Source organism: Homarus americanus, unplaced genomic scaffold (genome assembly GCF_018991925.1).
Source record: "Homarus americanus isolate GMGI-L3 unplaced genomic scaffold, GMGI_Hamer_2.0 scaffold19318, whole genome shotgun sequence".
NCBI classification, from domain to species: Eukaryota; Metazoa; Arthropoda; class Malacostraca; order Decapoda; family Nephropidae; genus Homarus; species Homarus americanus.
In genome coordinates this window covers 5,169,525-5,178,523 of record NW_024732238.1, presented here as the reverse complement: position 1 = coordinate 5,178,523, position 8,999 = coordinate 5,169,525, and the positions used below count along the sequence as shown (strand labels likewise).

Sequence of the window (8,999 nt, the reverse complement as noted above, 5' to 3'; positions counted from 1 at the left end):
GAAAAGGAGAAAGAAAGAAAAAAATAATAGTCCTAGGAATTGGAGAAAAATGTAAAAAGGAAAATTAGCCCTAAAATATTGTTGAATACCAGGAAGAAAATACTGTATTTTTTTTCTCAAGATCTGTGTATGGCAAAGTTGAGCTCTGTATCGGTTACACATGAGAAGCAGAAGGGCACGCTAAGCTAATGATCCCCTCAACTCTATATATGGTCCCAAAGAGAGCGGGAAAGGCAACGTGTTCTCGCGGCTTTCTCTCCCCCAGGTCACTCTGTCTCGTGTTCAATAGTGTGGGACCAAAATAAAGGACTTAAACGAGTAGATATGATGTACAAACATGAGAAGTGTAGCCTCAGCAGTTTATTCCCTGTGTAATTCATATGACAGCCTAGCGATTTACTCTAAGACTAGCATTCGTGGAAACCTACATTGTTATTGGTGTATTCAGGATTCGAGTTCGAGGAAGATTAGTTTTAGCGATTTATCCCAAGTTTTGAGTTTATGGAAGCTTAGTATTTCAAGGGTTTATTCTAAGCTGTGAGTCCGTTCAGGTATGTGCGTTCCATTCTACTTGTATCGTATGCAGTAGCCTTATCAGTTAGTGGTATATTCCAAGATTAGCGATAGTGGTAATTCCCAACAAACCTAACTAATCCTTGCGTAACATTTTTAGCATAATGTTTATTACATATAACTGACGGTACTTCAGGCTTGATATATCCACAATGAGGAACACCAGGAAACTAACTACATGAAAATATTGCTGTGAGAAGCCCAATAGAAAATCGTTTAGAAAATAAAAGCAATCGTCCATATTTCCTCTAAGAATCAGTACACTGAGCTAATCCTAATTCCAGTTAATTTAATATATATATAACTTTTCAATATAGAAAGAGAATGTTCTTGGTAAAAATGCCAATAAAGAGCATGACTTTAGGAAAGGGAAAGCGAGATGTATAAAAAGCGACGATGATATCAACATAAAAAACGCAAGTGAGGAATGTGGAGCAAATGTCAGGCGTCGCCCCGGGTAGTGGTGGTAAGGGAAGGTGGAGACGCCCAACCAGCAGCTACCCACAGCCGCGCTCTCTACCTTCCCCTACACAACTACCACACCTTAATGCCTCTCAGGATCGGTGATTATCAAAGTGAATGTCAACCTCACTTGGCTTATAACGCCTTTGGGTGGTTAAGTACTGGAACTGAAGGATTATGGCTGGATGAGATGAAATTTTGACTACGCGAACCCAATCCACCAAACAGAGGCAGGGCAGGGATACGACACTAACAACACGAGGAGTTCAATACCCCCTACTAGTCCAATTCCGACAAACCCTATATACGGATAAGATTAATTGGATATTTCTTAACTTGTTACTCAATCCTCAACGACACTCCCACCTGCTCTGATTTGCGTCGTAGTGTTGTTAAGTTTATAGCGTCAATTTCCTTCCCAAGGCCGTAAAAATTGAGAAAGTTCTTGTATGGTTGTGTGGTGGTGTTTATCGTAGCTGGTGCCTCGGGTGATGGTTCTCCGCCATACAAAGGACGACAGTGGTCACCTTCCGTGAAGGTGACCACACGAGTAAGAGTGAGAAAGACTGGTGTTGAACATGAAATAAAGAGGAAAATTGTGTATGTGAAAGGGAGAGAGCGTTGTGTGAGTTATGTTTGTGTGCGCACGTGTGTAGGCGTCTGGATAATTCTATGTGCGAACGCGTATGTATGTTTTATAAGTCTGTACAGTAATCTATTCGTTTGTCTCCATGTGTGTGTGTATCCGTGCGTGTCCAGTGCCTGCCAAGTGTGTCATATAGAGACATGACGACCGTCTTGGAAGCTACTACATGACACAGAGTATTATAGTATTAAAACAGATACATTACTACGAACATACTGATACCACAAGTTTATTTCATGGGTTTTATTAGGTATAGTTAGGTTAGGTTGGGTGAGGTTAAGTTTAGTGTGGAATGAATTAGGGTAGGCGGGCTTTGGTTAGTAAGATTAGGACACACACACACACACACACACACACACACACACACACTCTCTTGTTTTTTTCCGCCATCAACTCCCGCTTCTTAACATTGTCTTGAGGTCGTATTTCTTTTCCTGTGTCGACCTTAATTTGAGGTCGAGTGGCAAAAAGGGGAGCCATCTTGTCTGATAATGTTGATGTTCCCGCCATACTGACGTGTAGTGTGGCGGTGGTCTTGTTTCACCTGACACACTGACTGAAGGAGAAACGAACGAACGAGAGACAGAGAGAGAGAGAGAGAGAGAGAGAGAGAGAGAGAGGACAATGACCCAACAGACTGTATCTAGAATCCCCCAAAATCATACTTAAGTCAAGAATGTCAGTATAATTTGCATGTTATATATTCGTAGGATATATTCGTATGTTTTCTTATCGGTCGGATTCACAGATGTTATTGATTAAAGCGAACGTATCTAAGTAAGGTATCGTCTTCCTGTGATTCTGGTGTCATTCTGGTGTTATTGTACGAGGAATGTTTATCGTAAGAATATCTGTGAATCGGAGTCCTGGACGGTACGAGTTACGACATAAACTTTGCAACCGTAATGACAACAAATAATAATTATTACACTTAACCTCTACCTCAAGCGTATGTGTTCACTCATGTCCGGTTACGAGATAAAATGAACGTAAGACTATCTGCGACTTCGGTAAAGACAATAAGATCGAAATGAACGTAAGAATCTTTGAGACTCCGGAGCTTCTTAGAAAACGCGGAGCATGATGTGGTATTTCTCGCTGCCTCTACCCAGAATATCGCCGGCGGTAAAGCTTCATAAGAACAGGCTTCCTTTAACACTGTATTTACCATGGGCGTATAATCTCTCAAGTTATACCTGAAGGAGGAAGTGTTGTGTGATGACATATACTCAGGTTATACAGAAGAAAAGGGCGTTAAATAGATACCAGACATAGATCATGGTAGAAGGCACACACACGCGGTGAGAGCCAGATGAGTCGAGTCACCTCCCTCAAGAACCGGTTTTCCTTTAGCAGATCACGTGACCCCAATCTTCAATTCCAGGATGATGTGGCAGATCTATATAATACCTGTGGGTCTTTTTTCTTATTATTTTTACAGCCCGTCTCCTCACACTCACACATATGTTGGGTGGTTGTGTTGCCAGGATTGTGTAAGAGTGTGGTGGTGATGGTGTGAGGGAACAGGGGGAGGAGGAAAGGTGAGTGTGTTGGTGATGGTGTGAGAGAGAGGGAGGGAAGAGGGAGAGAGAGGAGGAAGGAATGGCGTTGTGTTGGTCAGCTGGTTTGGACCTAAGGTGATATATGATCCGTCCCTCCTCTTCCTCCTCCTTTTCCCTATTTCTCTCACTATAACTTCCTACTCTTCCTTCCTCATTACAACCTCCTACTTCTCCTCCTTATCCCTCTACACCCCTTTCGCCCCTACCTCCTCCTATCTTCCCCACTACACCCTCTTACGCCTCCTCCTTCCTCCTTTCCTCACTACAACCACCTACTCTTCCTCCTCCCTCGATGGCAACCCGGGGTGTTTCAGATTAAACAAGGTCTCATGATGTTAATGATTCACACTGCCTTTTCTATTATCGTGAAATGAGAACCAACTGAGAGAGGATATAGTTCTGGATTCTCAAAGACTCTTAACGTCAATTCACTCGTCTAATAATTTAAAATAACGTCAATCTATTTAAAAGGGTAATTTCGACATTGTTTTAACTGTCACCTTGAATCATATGTTAACTCAGCCAGGTTTATCGTGTTTTGAGGTCGTCTGAGGTCGAGGAAAACGAAGTGGTCATTGTTCTGGTGGAGGAGTCGTTGTCGTTGTTGTAGTTGTCGCTTTTGTTATGGTGGTGGTCGTCGTGATTGTTATTTTTGGTAGTAGTAGTGGTCGTTATTGTTGATTTTGGTAGTAGTAATGGTCGTTATTGTTATTTTGGGTAGTAGTGGTGGTCGTTACTGTAGTCGTGATTGTTATTTCTAGTGATAGTGGTCGTTCTTATAGTCGTTTATACTATGGTGGTCGTCAAGTTAATACTATGTCTTATGTATTTAAGTACAGTACTCAGAAGATACCGGAGCTCTGACCTCCTCCTCCTCCCCCCCCTCTCTCTCTCATTTCAAGACTCACATTCACTTGATTTATAAAAGAAATATTATATAATTTACTTGTGACTCTCTGACAGTTCATGCGTTAAGATATATTCCTGAAGGAGTTACATCATCACTCCTTCTCCTGAGACAGTGATCACACCATGCACAGTCCTCCCTTTACCTGATGGACAAGATAATAATTTACCTATTATTATTATTATTATTATTATTATTATTATTATTATTATTATTATTATTATTATTATTATTATTATTATTATTATTATTATCATTTTCACTTTTTATTATTATTGTTATTATTACTATTATCATTTTTACAAGTTATTATTATTATTATTAAAGTCAGAGTTTGTAAGTCAATTTTGTATATTATTTATGTCCCTTGATTAATGTTAAGTTTATTTCATATGATATAATTAAACAACCTAACCTAACCTAATATAACGCTAGCTTAAGATTAACCTAACCTAACTTAACCCCCCGAGTCGCATTAGGATATTTAATCATCAGGTGAGAATAAAACTGGGATATCAAATCTACCTAAACACCACAACTTGTGTCCATAAACAGTGTACTTGTTGTTCACCTTTCGCCTCATTCCACCACTAATATATTCAACATACGTAAAGCTGTACACTAACCTGTTCCTATGTACAAAAACAATAACAGCCATAAGTCGATCCCCTATCTAGAAAAATTATCATATCCTAATAGATTTAATTATAATGTACATATTGAGAAGCATTACATGAAAGCTCTACAGTATATTTTAATATTTATAATTATGTATTTACTGTATATATGTAGAGACATTACGAAAATTATGTATTATTTATTATATATTGAATCTAAATAAATCTCAGGTAAAGGTAAGTTAACATTAATATTGATATAACCTTTAGAAGATATATCTCTCTTGTGTACTATCTACGGCTAGTTTGACTCATGACTTATTTTCATAATATACAATAATACATTTATCACTTTTAAGTAGTATTTGTGTGTGTCAGGACAGGCGAGACGGGTAAATATATCGTCCCTTTCACTGTGGAGAAAATACATAATTTATAATACTGAGTAATAATTATGTACCCTCACCTGTAACTGTAATAATACTGAGTAATAATTATGTACCCTCACCTGTTTATAATCTCACCTGTAACTGTAATAATACTGAGTAATAATTATGTACCCTCACCTGTAACTGTAATAATACTGAGTAATAATTATGTAATGGTCAGGGATAGGAAGTATCACGTGAAGATTAGGCACCCTAGTTCATTTTTACCTGATGCTAAGCTAATCTAACCTTACCTTAACTAATCTATCATAATCTAACGTAACGCAACCTAAACTAGCCTATCTTAATCTAAGTCAACTTATCTTACCCTAACCCATAAGCTAAATTAACCAAACTTACCTTAACTGATTAACTTAATCTAACCCAACTTGACCTAGCCTAATCTTCACATAATCCGATTAAAACATAACAAAAGTGACTCAAACACCATCAACTTTAAGATAGAAAGACAGACAGACAGACAGACAGACTACAACAAAGAGCATGCGTACGTGTGTGTGTGTGTGTGTGTGTGTGTGTGTGTGCTTGGCGAAGGGATGGTACAGTAATCACAGAAATTTACCGCTACTTATCATCATTGTGAAGGTAGAAAGGTTTTACGAAAGGTCAGTCGCAAGAGAAGGAGGAGGGGGGTGTGTGACCTGATGGGGGAGGACCTATGTTAAGACCATCTAGTTAAAAACAGGAGACGTCATGTTAAATGGGACGCCCCTCACCCCTCTCTTACAGGTTTGCGAAAGTTGTTTCTTGGATGCGCGCGCGCGTGTGTGTGTGTGTGTGTGTGTGTAACATTTACCATTTGCTGATATGTATGTTGGCTGATTTTCATATCTTTTTCTCAGTTTTATTTCTTTCATGTTCTATCTATTCCTCTCTCTCCTCTCGTCTTCCTCTCTGCGTCTTCCTCTCTCTCCTCTCTCGTCTTCCTCTCTCTCCTCTCTGTGTCTTCCTCTCTCTCCTCTCTGTGTCTTCCTCTCTCTCCTCTCTGCGTCTTCCTCTCTGTGTCTTCCTCTCTCTCCTCTCTGTGTCTTCCTCTCTCTCTCTCTGTGTCTTCCTCTCTCTCCTCTCCTCTTGTGTCTTCCTCTCTCTCCTCTTGTCTTCCTCTCTCTCCTGCGTCTTCCTCTCTGTGTCTTCCTCTCTCTCCTCTCTGTCTTACCCACCACCACCAGTACCACAGTTGAAGGAAATGTTAAAAGGCAAGAGAATTTTCGTAACAAGAGAGTACTCATAACAAGAGAATACTCGTAATAAGAGAATACTCGTAATAAGAGAGTACTCGCAACAAATACTCGCAACAAGAGAGTACTGAAGTATTCGTAATAAGAGTATTCGTAACTCTGGCCTTTAATCGAGTACTGATAGCGGGCCAAGGAAGCGTCGGAGCTCAAACAGATATGGGATGATCTAAGATAAAGTTAATTAAGATATTCTACATCATTACCATATAGGGAAAAATTAATAGGGAATAATAATAGAAATACCAGATGGAGATTGAAAAGATATCATCATTCACTCTAGCTGAAATGATAAAATTGATTGATATTTTCGTGATTCTAGTTAGTCTTTCTAGAGGTACAGTAAGGGCCGTTCACCATGGGTTCACTCTATGTTAACTCCGTGTTATTTTATCCTCTTCACCACTTGTCACTTTATCTATAGCCGGTTTGGTTAGCCAGTCAGTCAGTCAGTTCTCTGTGGGGTACTCACTGTTGGCAAGTACTGAGTCTATACGGGTTCTTGAATGTATAATACAACCTGAACCAGTTTCTATGCTGATTAAGACTGGATTTTAAAAGAGCTCGAACAAGACTTACTAAGACTTTCCATCTGCTTATTTTTCCTCTTTTTCTATACTTCCAATATTATTATGATTTTTGTCAATTATATACAAAAAAACGTAATGTATTTTTTAAAGTTTTCTGGTAACTAAAATAACGTATCACTCACCATGGACAAAACACTTATCAAGTTTACTCTAACTGTCTGGGAGTCTCAATTTAATGCAGGATTTTACCAGAATATAACACTATGATTAAGTGTTATTAAACTCCTATAATACCGTACATATTATAATAACTGTATATGTAACTGCTCTATTGAGTATGATTCGCTAACTACAGTCGTCCTAATACAATTCGTACAGTTTGATTGGTTAAATAGGGCATAACTTTAATATAGACTCGAGACTTATTAACACAGGGGCCAAAATAACAGGTCATTACCACTACCACAATAACTACTGCCATTACTGATACCACCAGTACTGCTATTACCACTACTACCACGTTATCACCCCCCACCTATGCAACCACCACTGCAACAACCACCACCACTGCAACAACCACCACCACCACCTCAATCACCACCTGTTGTGTATAGGGAAAAAGAGAAGGATGAGGATGAGGTCGCCTGATTTAAGTGAGGATCATGTTTCACCACGAGGAGGGAGTCACTTTCCTCATGCTCTGCTTTCTCTCAACACTCATTCACCTCCTCATAATTCCTCACATTGCTTTCCCTCTCTCTCCACACATTATAGGACGTGAGATAATTGCCCTCGATGTGAGATAAATCCTTCCTCATAATTCCTCACACTACTGTCTCTCAACACACACTATAGGACGTGAGATAATTCCCCTCATATAACCCCTCACACTCAACTTTCTCTTCACCCTTCTCCACACGTAACTGAATCAATAAAACTGGTGTATTGAGTCGAGATTCTGTACACCAATGACCTGACTCTACTATTCTCATGGTATCTCTCTGTTGACTTAGGAAATATAAGATTATTTTCTTTTAACTGCATATTGAGGGGTGTAGAACCACGAGTAATGTACTCTAATTTATTTCTGTGTGCGTGTGTGTGAGAGAGAGAGGACAGAGTGGAGACAGGTATGTGTGAGAGAGAGATACCGGTATATATTTACGGTCTCTCACATAATTATTGGAGAAAAATATAATAAACAACATTAAAATAAATTCCGGGTTAAGAAAAAAGTATTTGAAATAGAATCTTTCAAGGATAAAAAACAGACGCCCTTGGGTGGGCTCGAACCACCAACCTTTCGGTTAACAGCCGAACGCGCTAACCAATTGTGCCACAGGCATGAGAATATAAAACCTTAGGTGGTTCAGATTCGAAGGGCCATTAGTATCCATCTGAAATAATAATGATCATGTAAATAATAATAACAAAAAAATAATGATTATAATCTGGTATGAAGATTAAAGAACACTGTTTTAAAGAACACATACACAAGATCCCAATGGTAACTCAAGCCTTGCCTCTCTGTATTGTTTTGTGTACGTATATGCTGAGCCAATGTGACCTTGTAATACTACTACTACTAATAATAATATAAAAATCCCCATACAAGCTTAGAGAGATAAGATAAATAGATTTAACATATTGTTTGTATACTGTCTATGTACACTGTATACCTGCATGGTACACACACTGATTCAATGTAAACTTATATGACGATTTTATTATGTATATGTGTACCTCTCTATATCTATCTATCTATATCAATTACAAATTAAGTTAGGATACAACGATGGCGTCCAAATATAGAGTCGGCATAGAGATTTAATCGAGTTCACCTGTATATCAAACACCGTAGGAAAGGAAAGTTTAGGCTCCGTTAGGTTACGGTAAGTTATGATGTTAAGTTAGGTTATCAATAGGGTGGTTAATCTTCATGTAAAATAAATTAGCCTTTAATTCTCGGGTGGTACGTAAGATATCAGGTATCTTTCAAGAGCTCAAGTACTCGTAAT

At 38.7% G+C, this 8,999-nt stretch overlaps 1 non-coding gene across 1 annotated transcript; it reads right to left on the bottom strand.

Annotated features, from left to right (window-relative positions):
- Positions 1 to 8,253: 8,253 nt before the first annotated feature.
- On the bottom strand, positions 8,254 to 8,325 carry Trnan-guu. The gene has a single exon. It is a non-coding gene; the product is annotated as a tRNA-Asn (tRNA).
- Positions 8,326 to 8,999: the final 674 nt, after the last annotated feature.